This window comes from Myotis brandtii, unplaced genomic scaffold (genome assembly GCF_000412655.1).
Source record: "Myotis brandtii unplaced genomic scaffold, ASM41265v1 scaffold162, whole genome shotgun sequence".
In the NCBI taxonomy this organism is placed as follows: Eukaryota; Metazoa; Chordata; class Mammalia; order Chiroptera; family Vespertilionidae; genus Myotis; species Myotis brandtii.
Window position 1 is genome coordinate 755,665 of NW_005355923.1, and position 9,684 is coordinate 765,348.

The 9,684-nt window shown below is 39.5% G+C and overlaps 1 pseudogene; it reads left to right on the forward strand.

Annotated features, from left to right (window-relative positions):
• The first annotated feature begins 2,252 nt into the window (after nucleotides 1–2,252).
• On the forward strand, nucleotides 2,253–2,770 carry LOC102241109 (annotated as a pseudogene).
• Nucleotides 2,771–9,684: the final 6,914 nt, after the last annotated feature.

Consider the following 9,684-nt stretch of genomic DNA (forward strand, 5'->3'; position numbering starts at 1 on the left):
TTCCTAGTCACGATGTAATGGGAAATAGGTATAAAATGATAGACTTCTCTCCTGTGGCTTAAATGACAGAACTTCAGTAGAGTTCACAAAGTAAGAAATTCTCTGGCAATTGTTCTGTGTCCCAAAATAAATAAGTATCAATAGGTCCTACTTTATTCACTGTGTGGAAATCAGGAGTGGATTCATGAGGCACCCTAAAGATTCAGGCCAATGGCATAGAGTTCACCTCAATTGACAGAACACTTTGTTTTTTGTTGTTTTTTTTTCTGGGTAGATATTTGTCCTTGCTTATTAGCATCACCTCTACTTGGATTGCAATTATGTAAATATAAAATAATTTTCATGAAAATGATAAATCTTAGCTCGGTGGGCCTCTAGAAAACTAAAAATTGTTGGGAACTAACTTGATATTATTTTTACAGAGAAGAAAAGCACAACAGAAGCCTGAAGAATTACTTTTTTTTTTAAATATGTTTTTATTTCAGAGAGAGGAAGGGAGGAGAGAGAGATAGAAACATCAATGATGAGAGAGAATCATGGATCGGCTGCCTCCTGCCTGACCTCCACTGGGGACTGAGCCTCAACCCAGGCATGTGCCCTGAACAGGAATCGAACTGTGACCTCCTGGTTCATAGTTCAACGCTCAACCACTGAGCCACGCCGGCCGGGCAAATTACATCTTTTGAGGACAAGCTTGATTTAATGTTCTTAGCCCTGTTACTTTACCTGTTATTTGAAGATTATGAAGTCAACAAAATCCATAACCTTATTTAAGAAAGAAGGGGTTAAAAGAGAAAGAGAGAGATCTTTAAAATACTGCCATACAATAGTGATGTTCAATGATGGCTATTTTGCCTGAGGTGTACTGGCAGAGAGTATTTGCTCAGTTACTAAAAACTAATCAACTGAGGACTCCAGCAGTTTGTAGAATATTTTTTCAGTATCTATACTAATAAAAGGGTAATATGCTAATTAGACTGGACATCCTTCCAGACATCCTTCAGGATAAAGCCATGGTGGCGGGGGCCAAGGCAGAGGCGGTTAGGGGCAACCAGGCTGGCAGGGGAGGGCAGTTAGGGGGATCAGGCTGGCAGGGGAGAGCAGTTAGGAGTGACCAGGCCAGCAGGGGGTCGATCAGGCAGGCAAGCAAGTGAGCAGTTAGGAGCCAGCAGTCCCGGATTGCAAGTGATTGGGCCTAAACCGGCAGTCGGACATCCCACAAGGGGTCCCGAATTGGAGAGGGTGCAGGCCAGGCTGAGGGACTCCCCGCCTCCATGCACAAATTTTGTGCACCAGGCCTCTAGTTTACATATAAAAGAATAAAAAGTATCAGGAAAATGAGCATGCAATAATCACACACCATAATCTAAAGGAATAAAATATTTAGTTTTCTTTAATATTCATAAAAGAAGTATTCCTCCGTTTTATACCCTGCATAGCTGGGCAAAACTAAACCTGGTGACAGAGGAGAATTGCTCCCTACAGCTTCCTCCATAACAACCATTCTCAGTAAGACCTAATAGTTAAGAGACAAGGATCAGAGCATAGATATTAATGTTTAATCTTGGGTAAGTTACTTAACCTTTTATTTCTTCAGCTCTAGCATGAGTATAATAAAACCTATCAAAGAGTTGTTTTAAAAAATTAAGACATGTAGCCCTGGCCAGTTTTGTTTAGTGGTTAAAGCATCAGCCCTCAGATCAAAGGGTCCCAGGTTTGATTCCTGGTCCAGGGCACCTACCTCTGTTGCATTTGATCCCCAGCCCTGATCGGGGCGCATGCAGGAGGCAACCAATAGATGTGTCTCTCACATCGATGTTTCTCTTTTTCTCTCCCACACCTCTACCCTCCCCTCCACTCCCCCTCCCCCCCGAAAAAAAAGTATCCTCCAGTGAGGATTAAAAAAAAAAAAATCAAGTAAGCTCTAAAGAGCGTTAGCTATTTTTATTATTCAATACTACCCCAAGTCCACACCTCCCAACCTCCCACCATCATACCCAATTTAGCCTACATTCAGAAATGCTAACACTAACTCTTTAATGTATTAATAACTAAAACCCACATTTTGTTCATATTTCCTTACTTTTTATCTATTGTCCCTTTTATCTATTATCCTTTTCCTGTTACATTTTGCCATTATGTCTCTTTAGGCTCATTCCCCTTGACTCTGACAGTTTCTCAAACTTTACTTGTTCTTGATGATCTTGACTGTTTTGTGTACTGGTATGGTATTTCATAAAATGTCCCTCGAGCGCAGCTATATAAGCGCCGCGCGGGCTGCACGCCTTTCTCTTTGGGGAAGATGTGGTTGCTGTAGCGCAGCTCCGTCCCGCCCGCTCCTGACTCACTGCTGTTCGCTCTCACCAAGGAACAAGTCGGTCAGGAAGCCGCGCCGCAACCATGGCTTTTAAAGATACCGGGAAGACACCCGTGGAGCCGGATCAGAATCACGCTGACCAGCCGCAATGTCAAGTCCCTGGAGAAGGTGTGTGCGGACTTGATCAGAGGCGCAAAGGAGAAGAATCTCAAGGTGAAGGGGCCCGTGGGGATGCCGACCAAGACGCTGAGAATCACCACAAGGAAGACGCCCTGCGGGGAGGGGTCCAAGACCTGGGACCGGTTCCAGATGCGGATCCACAAGCGGCTCATCGACCTGCACAGCCCCTCCGAGATCGTCAAGCAGATCACGTCCATCAGCATTGAGCCGGGGGTGGAGGTCGAGGTCACCATTGCAGATACGTAAATCAGGCTTTTTAATAAATTGGCTATCACTTTAAAAAAAACATGTCCCTCAATTAAGATCTGTTTAATGTTTTCTCATGTTTAGATTGGGGTTACGGATATTTTGAGGGGAAGACCGCAGAAGTAAATTGCCATATTTATCATATCAAGTGATGAACAGGATATATCACTATTGATGTTGACCTTGGTGATCTGACTGAGAAAGGGCTTGTCAGGTTTCTCTAATGCAAAGTTATTTCCTCCTTTCCATACCGTATTCTTTAGAAGAAGTTACTATGCACAGCCCACAATTAAGGAGTGAGGGATTATACTCCAACTCCTTGAGGATGGAGATTCTATGTAAATTGTTTGGAATTCTGTAAAGGAAATGTCTATTTTCCCACTTATTTATTCAATCATTTCCTATATAATAAAAGCCTAATATGCAAATCAACCGAACGGCAGAATGACCGGTAGCTATGACGCACACTGACCACCAGGGGTCAGACGCTCAGCTCAATGCAGGAGCTGCCTCCAGCCCGCAGGCCCCAGGCCAGCCAAGGCAGGTGTGAGTGGTTCCCCCTCCCCAAATCGTCCCACTGATCGTCCTGCAGAGGTTGCAACCGGCAGCAGTGGCAGGGGGCAGAGCCAGTGAGCAAGCAGTGCCAGGCCAGCCAAGGTGGATGCAAGTGGGGGGCCCCTGATCACCATACTGGTCGCCCCACAGATCAGCCCTGATTGCCAGTCAGGCCTAGGGACCCTACCCGTGCACGAATTTCATGCACCGGGCCTCCAGTATGTATATAAGTATGGCATGAACTCATTGATATTTATTTTACATATTGTGTTTTTATTTGAACAGTTCCTTATTTTCTGGCATTATAAAAGTTCTATGTTTATCTTGTGTATTTCCTGCCACAATCCAATAAGCCCTATTCCTCCTACAACCCCTGTTTCTCTTATTAGAGAAGAGCACTAGAAACCAAGATAGGGCACAAATATTATGGCTGTTTCTTTCAGGCCCTCTCAGCGGATGGAGCAAGGAAATAAGTGAATGCATACTAACTAATGTATATACACATATCTGTAAATATTTCTGTATGTAACCATCTGTAATCCATGTCTCCAACTCAAATCCATTACCACATGGGTCATTTTAGCCTCCTCACTTTGCTTACCTGTAAACTCTAAAATAAACTTTTAATTAACACCTTGTCCCAGTAAAATATAAATAAAACCTTTTTTATTTATTTAGTTTTACTAAAACTTCTTTAACTTCTTCATATGCAACAGAACTTTTATAACTAAATTTCAGCCAGGGTACAACTTAAATGAAATTGAACAAAACTCAGAAGTTTACAATGTCATATGTCTAGTAGTGAGATATTGAAAGTACTTGTCCATTACTGGTCTTGGTGTGCATTATATAAATATAAGTTTATTGAAAATATGTCTCACTAATTATCTAAATTAAGTAATGAAAACACTAGGGCCTAAAAGTTTACTTCCTCCTAATACTTGTCACAGAGAAACCAAAAGGTATCCTCTGAGACTTTAAATGAGTAAGCCGCAAAAAACAATTTTCTGTAAATTTGAATGTCACTCAGTCATTTACTTATAGTTTCACTTTACAGTAATGAATTAACCTAATATTTGTTAAATATGCCTTCAATTATCCTAATCTCTCTTTTCTTACCCTTAAAACTTATACAAAAGGCCCTCTACTATCCTCCTAAGAAAGGAACATATTCATATTCAGTACAAGAGTACTAAACAATACAACAAACTGGTGTTATATTAATTTTTAGAATAAACCATGATAAACCTTGATGAAAGGCAAACTGATAAAACTCATGAAGTTTTTCAAGAACTATTTTATATTAAATCCAAATTTTTTAAATTTAGAAATGAGGTCACATCCCGTAACATTTTTAGAGAACATTCAATTGTTCAGATTATTAAGGTTGTAGCAGTATACAATCTCTAAGAAATCACAGTATCTCTGATTCACTAACGAATAATACTGGCTCATTATTTTTTTAAGCTATTGTGGCAGAAAATACTGTCTAAAGATGTTAGTCTCTAGCCTCTACTGTAGTAATAAAGATATAGCCAAATTAGACTGCATGAATAATTGATTATAACAGGTCTGATGTTGTTATTTCTAGTGTTACTTTTAAATTTTCTTTTTTCCCCCTAATGGCTAGCTTAGATTCACTTACCTAAATGTCCTTACAACTCTTGGAAAACAATCTTAGAGGCCCATTTTCTCAAAAATAGAAACTATATCCTCAAAAGGCTATTGCCCATTTTTTTTAGAAAGCAATAGAGTTTACAGTTGTGAAAACTTTTTTATTTTGGAAAACTTTTTTATTAAACAGAAGCTAACTTTTATTATATAACTAAAATATTTTGTGTTGATTATATAAAATATTTTATTAGCACTCACTGTGAAAACATAATCAAATTTTAGGTTATACTATACTACCTTCTGTTCAAACTCTTAATTTCTAAAATTCTGAATTAGGAAAATAAAATGAAGCTTAACATTTGAGACTCTAAGTCAATCAATTCAATTTAGCAAATCTTAAATGGCAACGTGCAGTTCTCCAATGGGGTAAGCTAGCACTGACAGCATTGTGTAGTAGGAATTCTTCAGAAATTAAGAAAACACAGAGGATGAAATATTCTAGGATATTGAGCCTGGAGGACAGATGGCAGTATCAAGAACGTTGTGTGTGTATTGCATTAGTTAAGGTGCATCATCACAGAAACCCTAACCTACAGCAGCAATGAGAGAATGTCGAGGGCCCCGTTCCAGCCAAACATTGATGTCCCCGTTTATTATGTCTCTCCTGAACAGTGTTATGTCATTGATAGGTACATCTTGTCTGGAGTTTTATAGTGGAAAAGTTTTATATTGAATGTGTGTGAAAGACATCCAAGTAAAATGTTGTGAAGAAGGCATAACTACCTATAAAATTACTTAAAATCATATGATGGCATGCATTATGAATATTATGAATATTATGTGGGAGACAGCACAATAAATCTGTGGGCACTACAGGCATTTTGTAGGTGAAATCACATAAATTTTGCAAGTAATCAACTTTTTCAAATCAGAGACAGATTTAAAACAGCACAAATTTCTCTTTGATTTAATATATAACATCATTTAAGTCACAGAATCTACTGATTTTTACTTTTTAAATATCAAATCTACTCTCAATTTATATTTACCAACAAGCTATATAGATTAGATCATCTATAAATTTCTCTTACATATTTATCATCTAAGTAAGTAAACATTTATTTCTCTTTCTTGATACTTTTATTTTTTTCTCCAATAAAAATTTTATTTTTTCCCTTTTTTATTAAATTTGTTGGGGTGACAATGTTAATATTACCATTTGGGTGTCAGATGTGGGTTTCTAAGTTACAAGATCTGTACATTGCACTGTGTGCCCACCACCCACGTCACATCTCCCATCACCATATATTGACCCCATCACCACCCATCCCCTTCCCTCTGGCAACCACCACACTGCTATTTATGTTCACGAGTTTCAATTTTAAATCCCACCATATGAGTGAAATCATAAGGTTCTTATCTTCTTCTGACTGAGTTATTTCACTTAGCACAACATTCTCGAGGTCCATCAATAGTGTTTGCAAATGGCAGTATTTCATCCTTTCTTATGGCCGAGTGGCATTCCATTGTGTATATGTACCACATCATTTTTTTCTTAAATATGTTTATTACCTTTTAGAGAGAAAGGGAAAGAGAGATAGAAACATGGAAGATAGAAACATCAACATCAATCAGCTACCTCCTGCAGGCCCTCCTGCAGGGATCAAGCCCGCAACCCAGACATGTGCCCAGACCTGAAATCAAACCTCTGATCTCTTGGCTCATGGGTTGAAATTCAACCACTGAGCCACACGGCCAGGCTGTACCACATAATCTTTATCTAGTCCTCTATTGCAGGGCACATGTTTGCATTTCTTGGCCACCGTGAATAATGCTGCAATGAACACAAGGGTGCATATATCTTTGCAAATACATGACTTCAAGTTTTTCAGTTATATATCCAGGAGAGGGATTGCTGGGTCGTATGGTACTTCTATTCTTAATTTTTTGAGGAATCACCAGACTTCTTTCCATAGTGGCTGTACCAGTCTATGTTCCCTCCAGCAGTGAATGAGGATTCCCTTTTTCCACAACCTCTCCAACACTTGTTATTGCTTGTCTTGTTGATAATAGCCACTCCAACAGGTGTGAGGTGGTATCTCATTGTAGTTTTCATTTGCATTAACCTAATTGCTAGTGGGGTTAAGCATCTTTTAATATGTCTATTGGCTGTGCATATGTCTTCTTGGGAGAGGTGTATTTTCAGTTCCTGCACCCACTTTTTGATTGAGTTGTTTGTTTGTTGTTGATTTTTATGAGTTCTTTGTATATTTTGGAAATTAAATGTTTGTGGGAGCAACTGTTTGCAAATATCATCTCACATCTGGTTGGCTGCCTCTTTGTTTTGTTGTCAATTTCTTTTGCTGTGTGACTACTTTTACAAAAATGAAAGTGTGAAAAGAGCTGGTGAATATTACACTAAAACCTATATTCATAATAACAAAGAAAAAAATCTTAACATATATTGCATAGCCAAACAGCAATGAAAACAACACCTTGTTTCCACTCAGATTTTGTTTACAAATCAAAAGAATTAATTTTATATATTTATTCTTTTTTAAATAAAGGCAGATCTCTTTTTTAAATATATTTTATTGATTTTTTTACAGAGAGGAAGGGAGAGGGATAGAGAGTTAGAAACATCGATGAGAGAGAAACATCGATCAGCTGCCTCCTGCACACCTCCCACTGGGGATGTGCCGGCAACCAAGGTACATGCCCTTGACCAGAATTGAACCTGGGACCCTCCAGTCAGCAGGCCGATGCTCTATCCACTGAGCCAAACTGGTTAGGGCTATATATTTATTCTTTATTGTTGAAAGTATTACAGATATCCCCTTTGTTTATCTGTTTCTTTTCCATTGACACCGTCCATTCCACCCCCGTCCCTCCTAGGTCTTCACCACTCTATTTTCTGTGTCCAAATATGCATAAAAGTTCCCCAATTAGTCACTCCCCACCCACCTTTCCATGTCCTCATTCCCTCTGGAATTTGTCAGTCTGTTCCATGCTTCTATGTCTCTGGATCTATTTTGTTTGTCAGTTTATTTTGTCCATTAGATTCCACTTATGAGTAAGATCATATGATACTTATCTTTCTCTGACTGGCTTATTTTGCTTGACATAATACTCTCCAGATCTATCCATGTTGTTGCAAATGGAAAGAGTTCTTTCTTTTTTACAGCAGTGTAGTATTCCATGCTGAAGATGTACCACAGCTTTTTTTCCCCACTCATCTGCTGATGGAACATGCACTGTTTCCAAATCGTAGCTATTGTAAATTGCTAGTTGGCCGGTGCATGAATTCATGCATAGGTGGTGTCCCTTGGCCTGGCTGGCGATCCATCGAGGCCAATTGGGAGACCAACCAGCTCGGGGAAGAGAGCCCGGGAGGTTGGCTGGACGGCCCCCTGATCGGGGCCTATTGGGGGGGCCGGCTGGCAGGGGGAGGGATCGTGGCCAGTGGGGGGGAAGGGCCATGGGAGGTTGGCTGTGGGAGCACACTGACCACCAGGGGGCAGCTCCTGCATTGAGCATCTGCCCCCTGATGGTCAGTGCGCATCACCTGGTAGTTCCAGTCATTTGGTCGTAATGCTCACTTAGGCTTTTATATACAGTGGGGCCTTGACTTACAAGTTTAATTCATTCTGTGACAAATTACTCGTATGTCAAATCAAGAAGTGAACGAGTGAGACACGTGATGCTGGGCTGATGTTGTGGCGTTCACTGTGACGTTCGCTGCGCCACCTAGCGGTGGGGTATCTGAAGCTGGTTCATAACCCGAATTTTAGCTCGCAACTCAAAGCAAAAAATCGGCCGAGAGACGGCTCGTATCTCAAAAAACTCGTTAGTCGGGACACTCGTAAGTCAAGGCCCCACTGTATATAAACAAAAATGTATTACAAAGCAGCAGACAAATATGTTTATAATCCACTTCATAGACGTATACTGTCATTTTTGTTGATTAAATGCAAGTAATCTGTCTTGGCCAATGTGGCTTGGTTGAAACGTCATCCCTTACACCAAAAGGAGGCAGGTTCGATTCCCAATAAGGGCATATACCCAGGTTGAGGATTCAATCCCCAGTTGGGGTTTGTATAGGAGGCAACTGATGTTTTTCACATCTACCTTTCTCCCCCTGCTTCTCTACAAAATCTTTTTTTTTTTAAAGCAAGCAATCTACCCAACATCCTAATACAATAAGGAATGGGAAGAAGAATGATAACGTCAAAAGGGGAGGCCTAAGTTCTGTGTTCTGTAACTAGAAGTTTCCCTGTACAAGATGTGTGCATTTTGATTTCTTTATTTACAAAGTGAAAAAGTAGCTATCCAAAGTTCTTTTCATCCATCAAGTATGAAGTTATACATCTTTGGATAAAGAAATAAAGCTCTAAGTCAATCATAACATTGAAAATTAACACATTGCTTCTAAATTTACATTAGAATACTTTTAGAATGATTTAAGTACATGTCACAAGTTTAAGAGTGACAGTTATCTGGCTCTGCTTTTGCATTAAATCATCTGTACTTATCAAACTACCCTTGTCATTATGGCCAAGAATGGGTATTTATTAGGATTTTTGATTGTAACAAAGGGAGAAACTCAGACTAGCTTAAGTAAAAAACTATTAACAAGTAATTCTGGGGATAATTTATTAAGCACATTTAGATCCAGAAATCCAAATAATGCCCTGGACACTCACTCTTATCTCTCCTCTGTTTACTTAACACCTCTTTTCATATTAGCTTTATTCTTTCATGTTAGATGGGCC